Consider the following 10,475-nt stretch of genomic DNA (forward strand, 5'->3'; position numbering starts at 1 on the left):
AATAAATAGTATTACTATTATATTAATGGTGAGAAATTTGAATTTTTAAAATTTTCAAACATAATTTTTTCTTCACATATGAATATAGGCAATTCCGAAGATTATAATATTTGTAATCACACACCTTGTTTAGCACCAACTTAGGTATTTCTTTCATTTAATTTTATTTCATAAATTTAATTTTTTTTTTCAATTAATTTCCACTTTATTTCTAATTGCTACGAAAATTCGGAGTTACTCCGAAACGTATAAAATTGGCTTATTATCATTAATATTATTATTAATAAGTAATTTTCAATTCATTTAGAACAATTCCGAAAATTCGGAGTTTCTCCAAAACATATAAATTCAGTTCATTGCTTTAAATTGACTTGAAATTCAATTTCTAAAAAATTTGGAGTTACTCCAAAACATATAAATTCAATTTATTATATTCAGCTAATTCCAAAACCATTTCTAATTTGTAAGAAGATTCGGAGAAAGTCCTTTCATATTATGCCYTTATCATCTTATATATGTACATTATACAAAATTTTAAAAGCTAATGACAATTAAGTTCCAAGAACATTTAAAGTTCAAGCTACAGTCTTATTAAATCAAAGCATGCAATAATTCTCATGTCTCACAAACTCACTGAATAATAAATAATTTTTATACTCTGTTATTGCCGAACTTAACTTCAAATCCAATTGATGAGGCTATGAAATATAGTACAAAAAATGAGAAAAAATTAACAAAAAAAATTTTCATAGCTGTCAAATGTCTTGTTTACAATTTCTTCACACTTCTAACTTTCTTAAAATAAAGTACACACCGAGAAGCATTTAATAGTCTTTATTAAAAAAAAAGGAACATTAAAGTTTGACAAAAATTAACCAACTATTTCTAYTTACTGCGAAAATTCGGAGTTACTCCGAAACTTAAAAAGTTAGCTTATTATATTAAAGTAATTTCCAATTCATTTATAATTATTACGAAAATTTGGTGTTACTCCGAAAAGTATAAATCCAGTTTATTTTATTAAATTATCAACAATAGAAATAAATTTATTAATTTCCAATTAAGTTCTATAWGTAATAAAAATTCGGAGTTACTCTGAAACGCATAAATTCAGTTTATGATATTGAATTAACTTCACGCGACTGATGGTGAATATTTTAGTTTTGAATTTTTATTATTACTTGTATATAATGCGAAGAAAAACCTAATAAGCCAAATGAATTCTCTAGTTACGGAACAAGAAAACTAGCTTCATGTTTATATTTTTCGAACTCTTCGTCTTCAATTTGTTTCATCAACTCAACACCTAATTTATTTCGCCATTTATTTTTTCCAATTCCCTTTTATTTCATTTATTTATATGCCTTATCAAAATATTTTTTGCTTTTGAGTTCTACCCAACAACACAAACAACCCCGTTGAATCTGTGYATGTTTGCTTATATGACAACCGAAATCCCTATGCAGCGAAATATAGTGTGAATATGTGCGGATATTATGAAGTACATGCGCCTTGAAGTATGCTACGTGCTGCTTACCTTACTATATTTAGTACGTGTCCTCACTACAAGTAAATTGAAATTGCACAGCTGTCGCACTCACTAGAGAATAGAAAAAATCACGTACCATATTGCAGGGCTAAAAAAAACGAGCAGAAACATGATTCGCTGATGACAAATGTCATTAAGTGTGAGGGAGTGATAGTGAATATAAACGAAACAGAAATGTGGGACAAGAAAATTGTATTAAGAAAATTAGGTGCAAGCATAAAAAAGATTCTGATAAATGTGTTTGATAACAAGGTTTTAGGTACAGTAAATAAATTTCTAATTTTCTGAAATATTTCTGATGGAAAAGTTTTGGTTGGTAGTAAAACAGTCTAACAATATTTTTTTTTTTTTTCAGTATTAAAATTTACTGATTTTTTTTAGTATTATTCACAAAATAAGTTATTCCCAATTAACTCCGAGCAATTCTTAAAAATTCAGAGTTACTTAAAACATTGATATTTTTTCGTTTTTAGTATTTTTCAAAAAACAATTTATTCCGAATTTATACCGAAAAAGTCCTAAATATGCGGGGTTATTTCAAACACTGATATTTGTTAATTTTTAGTATTTTTCAAAAAACAAATTAATCTTAAYTTAGTCCGAACCACTCCGAAAAATTCGGAGTTATTTCAAAACATTAATATTTGTTCGTTTACACTACAAACTACTTTTGTTAATACTTTTTCTAGCACATTTTGCACACTTTGACGGTACTCGGAAACTTTTCCGAAAACCATTTAAAACTTTTCTCATTTAGTGGCCTAAAATCAGAAATTTGTTTTATTTCGTCTTTTTCTTATTTTTTACAAGTGGTCCACTTTAATGCGCTTAAATAGACAAAATCTTTTTAAGCTTTTCCTTAAATTCTCCACCTATATCTAAAGCTTCGTGTGTTTCCCATTCACGCAATTTGTTTTACCCAAGCATGTAATATAGCAAATATTTGCTATAACCCACAAGCATACATTTAGGCGCAAAAACTTCTGTAGTTGCCATTGAGTGTCATAAGCACTTGAAAACAAATGCCAGCTACAGATAGTGTACAAATACTGCTAACACCAGAAATTGTTTAGCCCCAGTTTTTATATTTTATATATGTGACACATTTCCAGTTACAAAAAAAATGGATAAAATTTTGGAAATGAAAAAAAATTAAAAAAAAAATGTTTAGGCTAAATGTGTCGCACATTTTATTAGAATTTTGCTAACCTAACAACAAATTATATCCACCGAAATCGGCTCTTCAGCTTACGAGTGCTCACAAATGTGTATTTTATGGYTCTCATCAACCCGTACTGCCAACAACAACTGCTGTCATTGTGTAACATTGTACTTTGAGGGTTGCTAATGTCAACTGGAAATATTTACTTTGCTTTTTTATTGAAAAGGGTGTATGTTTTTTATGATGTACTAAMGGATGTCAATAAAGCATGGACCTGAAACTTATACACACTGACAGGCCAAATAAACGAAGTACAAGTATGTTTAAGCACTCGGAAATTTTGTTTGTGGCTTTTGTCAAAATATTGACATAACATAAATGTASATATGTATATTTGTAAAAAAGTATGTATGTTTTTGTTGTGAGTTTCCTTGTTTTCTATAGGCATACTTGTCGAGCTCAAACACATAAAAATCAAAATTAATTTAATTATAGAAACTAAGAAGCAAATTTTACTAAACTTTCATTGATTTTTCCATTGCGTTTTACTCCTAAAACTTCATTTTAAACAAGTTTATAATTAATATGAGATGCTTCCTATATTTTCCGAAGTTACTCCGAAAATTTCAGTTTTAAGAAAACACAAAAAATATAGACCATAAATACATCAAAACATAAGCAAGTGATGTTCGTAGTTACTCCGCGAATTTAGAAAAAAAAAATTAAAAATTAATTATTCAAAATTGTTTCACGTTAGTAATTGAGTATTACACATTTAACCCCATTTCAAACAAGTTTATAATTCTTTTCATGTGTTTTCGGACTAACTACGAAAATTAAAATATTTATGAAACTCAAAAATACACGTACAAGAAATTATGTATATAAGCGCAAACTTTTTTACATACATTGCTGCATAAGCTTAGTAATGTTCGGAGTTACTCCGAAAACTTAAATATTTATGAAACTAAAATGCCAAAATTAATTGTTTATAGGGTCATAAGCATTATATACATGTCATTGCATAAGCTAAGTGAAGTTCGGAATTATTTTGAAAATTAAAATACTTTAAAAATTTATTATTTCAAATTATTTCACTTAGAAAATTCTGCTTATGCTTTGTACAGCGAAAAGTAATATGAAATGCATTAATATGAATGCATTTTAAAAAGTTTTCAAATATCATAATTTCAACTTCGATATTTCAATTACTCAGAAAATACAATGCAGTTATCAGTTATTATTAAATGGCAGMGCTAAACATTTCAACCACACAAAAATGTGCAACACTTTTCACTTCAAAGCGTTATTAAACGTTTTTATTACTAATAATAAAAATATTGTTAGAATTCATAGGCCATTGGTAATGAATAAAGTAGGCAAAAGCATATGCTTAAATACGCTAATAGAATTAAATATAAATGGTACACGTGTGTTGATCATTTGCATTTTAGTACCGCGGTTAACCGCCTAAAAGCATGCGAAATGTTAAYAAGCAGCCAACACACACAAATGCATATAAATATAACCCAACTAAACCGCTTCAAAGTGGCAACATTTTTCTGTGGTGAACATAACGCAACATCGTTAAAAGGTATGCGAAAAGAATTTTTCTAAATCCAAATACAAAATGATAATATAATKTWAATATAAACAAATAAATTAAAAGCAAATTTTGTAGAGAAACTTTTTTCAGGAATAAAACAAAAATACTTTTTGCTGATTTGCTTTTGGTTTAGAAAATGGTGTTGAGTAAAGTGAWGAGAGTAGACCGACGCTATCTACGTAATTGGACTATCAACTTTTCTCACATTTGTCTACAGTTTAAGTAATATAGTAACATTAAAAAAAGTATTATAATAACAAGCAATATTTAAAAGCTTTGCCAGTTAATTTAATTGATTTTAATGCAGACACTGGTGGAGCTGTTGGGACGCCTAAAGGTATGCTAAAATGCGACATTAAGTGCTGTTGAGCAGGAAAAAATTTATAATATACAGTGAGAACACAAATTGCGTTAAAATTGTATTAATTCCGAAATTTTCGGAATAGCTTTAAAATTCCAAAACATATTTTCTTGCTTTATTTTAATAAATTTTGTTTTATAAAATATATTTCTAACTCYTGCCATGGCATTCCTAATTACTCCGAAAGTATATTACGCCTAAAAGCACACAAGTAAATACATATTTTTTTATTTTTGCGTTGCTAACTGTATTTAAGTTAATTATAATTTCTTTGAAAGTTTTCGGAGTTACTCGTAAAAGTAAAAAATATGTTTACTTGCAATCTTAAAACTCATTTTTTAGTTATCTTGCTTATTATACCTTCTTTTAATACAACTTTTGAAATATGTATGTAAGTCTTGTCAGCCAACCGCAACGACCACGTAAACAGTCCCATCGCGTTATTTACCTTTCTTGGTTTTTTAGAAGTTTTTGACTTTCTCAAACTCAACTTATCTTTACGTGCCACTTTTACTTGACTTCTTCGTCGACTTCTCTAACACTTATTTCCGCAAACAATTTTCCGCAAGTTTTCAACTGCAACAACAACACAAYGCACAAATGTCTTGCCTTGCAGCAGCATCGTCAAGCTTGTCTAGACACCGCCATCACCAAGACCACCACCACTGCCACCAACAATGGCTGTCGTTAGAACAGACAATTAAAAACGCCCAAAATGCGCGTGGCATCACGTCTTGTTGCACATTGTTATTGCAGCAATGGCAACCGCAGAGTAAAATACCTATTTTTTTTTTGTATTCCCTCTTTTTCCTTGATAACGAAGTAAACGTTTGCGGCATAGTCTACGCCAGTCAGTGGACTTTTTCCTTAGCTCTTATTTACTTTTGCTAAAGGGTCTTCACCCTGTTCACATACACTTATGCATGGGACGATGAAGCCCTATCCTTGCTAGCGGTATAGGCAGTTTTGCTGTTCCTTACCAAATTGAAAATGAAAAAAGTACACCGTAATCACCCAGTCAGATTACTAATAGCAGCTGCAAGTGGGCAGTCATCTGCACAAATAAATAAAGTAACCCTGAGCATTTGAGGCTTGGCACACATACATACAAATATAAGTAATTTTGGGAACATTTGGCTAYGCTTTTAATGCGACTTTTTTCCGTTTTCGAGTGAGAACATAAAAGTCAGTTTAGATTGCCGCCGTTTCAAGGGGTCAAGGTGTGTGGCGTACAATGGAATCGTATAAAAATTGGACTGTCTATAACGGCAAATGTACTTAACGGTACTAATTTGAGGCTGTGCTGCTGCAAATATAAAATATTTGCCCTTCTGGCGACCCACGTTTGCTGCCTTTGGCAGTGAAAATGCAGCGACTCGGCTTTCTGTCCTGCCACACCCAATCGAAAAGCACTTAAAGATCATGCGAAAAGGAACAAATATTTACAAAAATGTTCTGTATTTATATTATATAAATTTAAAATGTGAATTAAGAAATATATTCAAGGAAATATAAAATAACCTTGTCTATCTATATCGTTGTCTAAAGTGTAAAGATAAGCATTAAGAAATTGCTTTGAAATTAATCAAAATAAAAACTTAAATTGACAAAAAAATAAATACTTTCAGCGATTTTATTTTTATTTTTAAACATATGTAGGTTAAATTGTTGCATTTTTATCATATTATGTCGCAATGCAAAATTTATTTAGCACTTTCAAAGCAAGGAAAATTGTATATTCGCATAAAAAATTACACCAATCACTTTTCTCTTGTTACTTTTAAGTTAGTACGAGCTATTCCAAGTTTCTTCGATAAATTCGGAGTTATTCCGACAACAAAAATATTAATATTCCACTATGAAATACATGTTACAATTCACTTCTATTACTTTTAAGCAACTCCAAAGTATACCGAAAAAATTCGGAGTCTTTCCGAAAGCTAAAAAAGTATCTTCACAACAAAGCAGATTTAACACTTCTCTCCGGTTACTTAAAAGTTATTCCTACCTTTTCTGAAAAATTCGAAGTCACTCCGAAAGCAACCAAACAATCTTTTAAACTGCTTAAATAACTAACAGTTAATTTTTAAATAAAAAATAAAGTTTTCTACGTCAACTAATTCACTAAATATCCCCCACTGTAACAATTGCGTATATGTAAATAGCAGAGCAACTTTAGTCAGTTGCTTGTTATGTGAAGTGGCAACTAACGTAATAGCAACAACACCAATGACAACCACAAACGGTAAATTCAAGCGTATCAATGCGCCCATACACTTTCAAATACAGGCGTATTCCTGTATAGATGTGTATGTACAATCATTTTATGGCCGAGAGTTTGTAATGCAACCCACTTAAATGTGTTAATGCTGCGTGTAAAATGCAAAATGTAAGAAGAAATACGCAATTACAATAAATTAAATAAATGAAATCACAATTAATTAAATTGCTTAAGTGCAACGGCGTTGGCAACAACAGCAACAACAACAAAAATAATTTAAACAAAAATGCAAAAGACAAAATGCAAACAAACGTAGACAAAGTGGAACTGACACACACAGCGGCAGCCGCAAGTGGCTGCGGTTGGCGAGAGTCATAGAGGCAGTGAGCCGCAGTGATGATGAGGCAAGTGCAGTGACTTGGAAAATAATTAGACAACAAATGGAGCAGCGGCTCAAACCAGCACACATGCATTAAGTGTGTGATAAAATGTAGCATCTTCAAAAGCGAAAGCAGCAACAACTACAAAGGTGAGGGTCTGCAAAGCGATTGTTGTTAGGCTGCCTAAGTTTGTCTATGTAGACATTTCGGCTGATAACTTTTGCTTTTTCTTGCTGCTCGCACAGAGGAAAATTTGTTGTGTTGAGACATGCGATAATCTAAGCAACGGCAACAACAACTATGAGTAATGATGGTAATAACAGCTACCGCATGTTGCACACAACAACCAAGCCAACATACAGGGGCAAGAGTGGAAGATCTGTTGCATAGTCCGCATTTTTGCATACTGCAACGTTTTTCCATGTATCGTATGGGGAATTCTTCATGCACAGTGGTTAAGTTTGCAAACACTCGATGTTCATAATTATTTCCAATGRATATAGGATTCAATAAATGCTTGCATAACGTATTAAAAATATTATTAACTTTTCATACATATTCTTTGAATATTTTCGGAGTAATAACAAATATACAGAGTACATTTCTTTCAATCTAATTGGTGTTTTTTAAATGCCTATAAATTTTCGAAATAATTACGAATATTCAAAGTACATATTTATTTTCAATTGAAAATTCAAATTTTTTCGGAACTACCGTAATTTCTTTAAATTACATGTAAAATACACATTTTTTGAATATTTTCGGAGTATTTATAGATCTTCGAAGTACGTTTTCATTTTCAATTAAAATTTTTTCGGAGTTATCGTCATCTCTTTAAATTACATACATACAAATATTCTGAATGTTTTAGGAGTTATTACAAATATTCTAAGTACATAATTTTTTTAATATATGTACATAGTTGGAATTYTCCAAATGCTTACAAATATTCAAAGTCCATATATAATTTCAATTACACAATTTAATTTTTTTCGGAGTTTTCGTACTCTTTTTAAATACATATTTTTGGAATATTTTCAGAGTATTTTCAGAGAACAAAATTTTTCTATTTATTTAGAGATTTAGAGAACTTTTACATGATTCATTAAAAATATTATTTTCGGAGTTATGGTATTTTCGTTAAAAATTATTTAGTTAACAATCTGATTTATTACTTACATATATAGAACTGAAATTTATAAAAAAAAACTTAAAAAAATATTTTCGGAGTAAATATGTTTAACGATATATATCTTTATAAATGAAAAATACGCAATAAAAATAATAATTTATACAAAATATATCTCTAAATAACCTCAAACCCGAGAAAACCACTTGTTAGGCATTTTCGGAGTATTTACATTTTCCATTCTAATTGAGTTATTTTCAAGTTTCAATGCAATATCATAATTTTTTAATCAAAAGTAAAATAATTTACTCTTTTACTCTTGCACACTTTCAACCCACTGTGCCACTCTTCTACTCGCTAACACTGGCAGCAATTTTATTTAATAAACGCATACTTTAAATTCCTCCGGCAGCTAATTCATGCTAAACTGCGCTGAGTAGAAAAGTGCTAGAGGAGGCACGWTGGGTGTAGGTTTGATAATTTCAGAAAAAGAAGAAGCAGCAGCCGTCACTATTTGCAATAAATGCCAATTGCCTGGGCAATGCAAGCGCATTCAAACTAGTTAAATGATGGAGCGAGTAATTGAATGCATGAGTCGCGCTCAGTGTGGCATTGCAACAGCACAATGAGTGGCAATGATGTTTGCCACAAAATGTTGCAACAAAATAGTGTGCAAATTTCACAAATTTACAAAAACAAATTATTATGAATTTTCCCAAGCGCAAATTCAAAGCGAATCAAATCATTCGAGTGTTTATTGATTGACACTGTTSTTGTTTGTATTGTTGTTGGTGCAGCTGTTATTGTTTTATGATTTGATTAGCTGTGTAGCTATGCGTGTATAAGTGCCGCAGCAGTGGAAAATTTATTTCGAATCGTTGTTGGAGTGCATGCGCTGACAGTGAGTGGTGTACCACCGCCACCGTCACACACACACACACTCGCACACATATCTATGTACATGCATCTGAGTGGCAATGAGTTACGCGCAGTTTGGTTTGCCGATTCGTCTGTTGCAAATAGCCGTGTATGTGCAACGCCGAGTTGGCGCGCTTGCCACAAATAATCAACGCTGCATTGTTGCAGCAAAACCGCACGCATTTTTTACGCCCCACACGCACACATATATGTACATGCAGAAAGACACGGTTGTTTTCATTCTCAGCGCTTGCCTCACACATACACACACAAACATGAATCTAGCTCAACCACTCGGSAAGCCACTCATAGTCGCTCATGGTTTTTGTTGATGTTGTTGTTGTCACTGTTTACATTTATTATGACGGCACTGCAGCCGCTGCTGTTGCTGTTGCTAACGCCACTCACGATGGGGATGATGAGTTTAAAGTGGCAAGTGCAAATTGCCAAATTTCTGTGTGTATATATGTGTGTGTATTTGCAATGGCGTGCGTGTGCGCTGCGCTGCTAACCACACAATGGCGCTTTTCTGATTGRCAAGTGTGGGGCGCTGCGTTGGTGGCGTCGGCACTGGCACGAAGGTGGGCGCCGCGATTGCGTGARTTTGTGGCGCGTTTGAGCCGTCTCCATTACAATAGCTTGCAACACACTCTGCGGCTTTTGCGTTGGGAAATTACATGGATTTAGAAATACACACACACACACACATGCATATTCATATAATTGACAGCAGACGCATGTTGCAAAAAGTGTTTCAAAAATAGTTTAAAACATACACACACACATATGAATGTAAACTTATATAAGTATGTGAATACARTGACAATCCAATCATATTAATGAGTTCAGCAAAATAGATGTGAGCTGATAAAACCGTTATATCGTACATACTTGAAACATTTAGGGCTCAGTGGCTATTTGTCTCCAATTTTCGTAGAACCTTCATTTTATTTTAGTTGTTTTGGACACACATTGGCACTGGTATTGAAGACTGTGTTATGGCGGAAAATTTTTGCGATGACAATATTTTCTTTTTTATTTAGTTAAAAACACATCATAAAGTCCTTGTATAAAAATTTTCATATTTGAGACGATTTTTACACAAAAAAAATTTGTTTAATCCTTATATGAAAATCTTTTATACTTGAT

General features: G+C 31.7%; 1 protein-coding gene across 1 annotated transcript in view; it reads left to right on the forward strand.

Annotated features, from left to right (window-relative positions):
- The window catches only part of LOC108975445 (pro-resilin), a gene marked incomplete in the record, with an annotated part of 54,020 nt that overhangs the window by 1,108 nt on the left and 42,437 nt on the right, over positions 1-10,475 (forward strand).

Source organism: Bactrocera latifrons, unplaced genomic scaffold, assembly GCF_001853355.1.
Source record: "Bactrocera latifrons isolate USDA-ARS-PBARC rearing strain unplaced genomic scaffold, ASM185335v1 scaffold_65, whole genome shotgun sequence".
NCBI lineage: Eukaryota > Metazoa > Arthropoda > Insecta > Diptera > Tephritidae > Bactrocera > Bactrocera latifrons.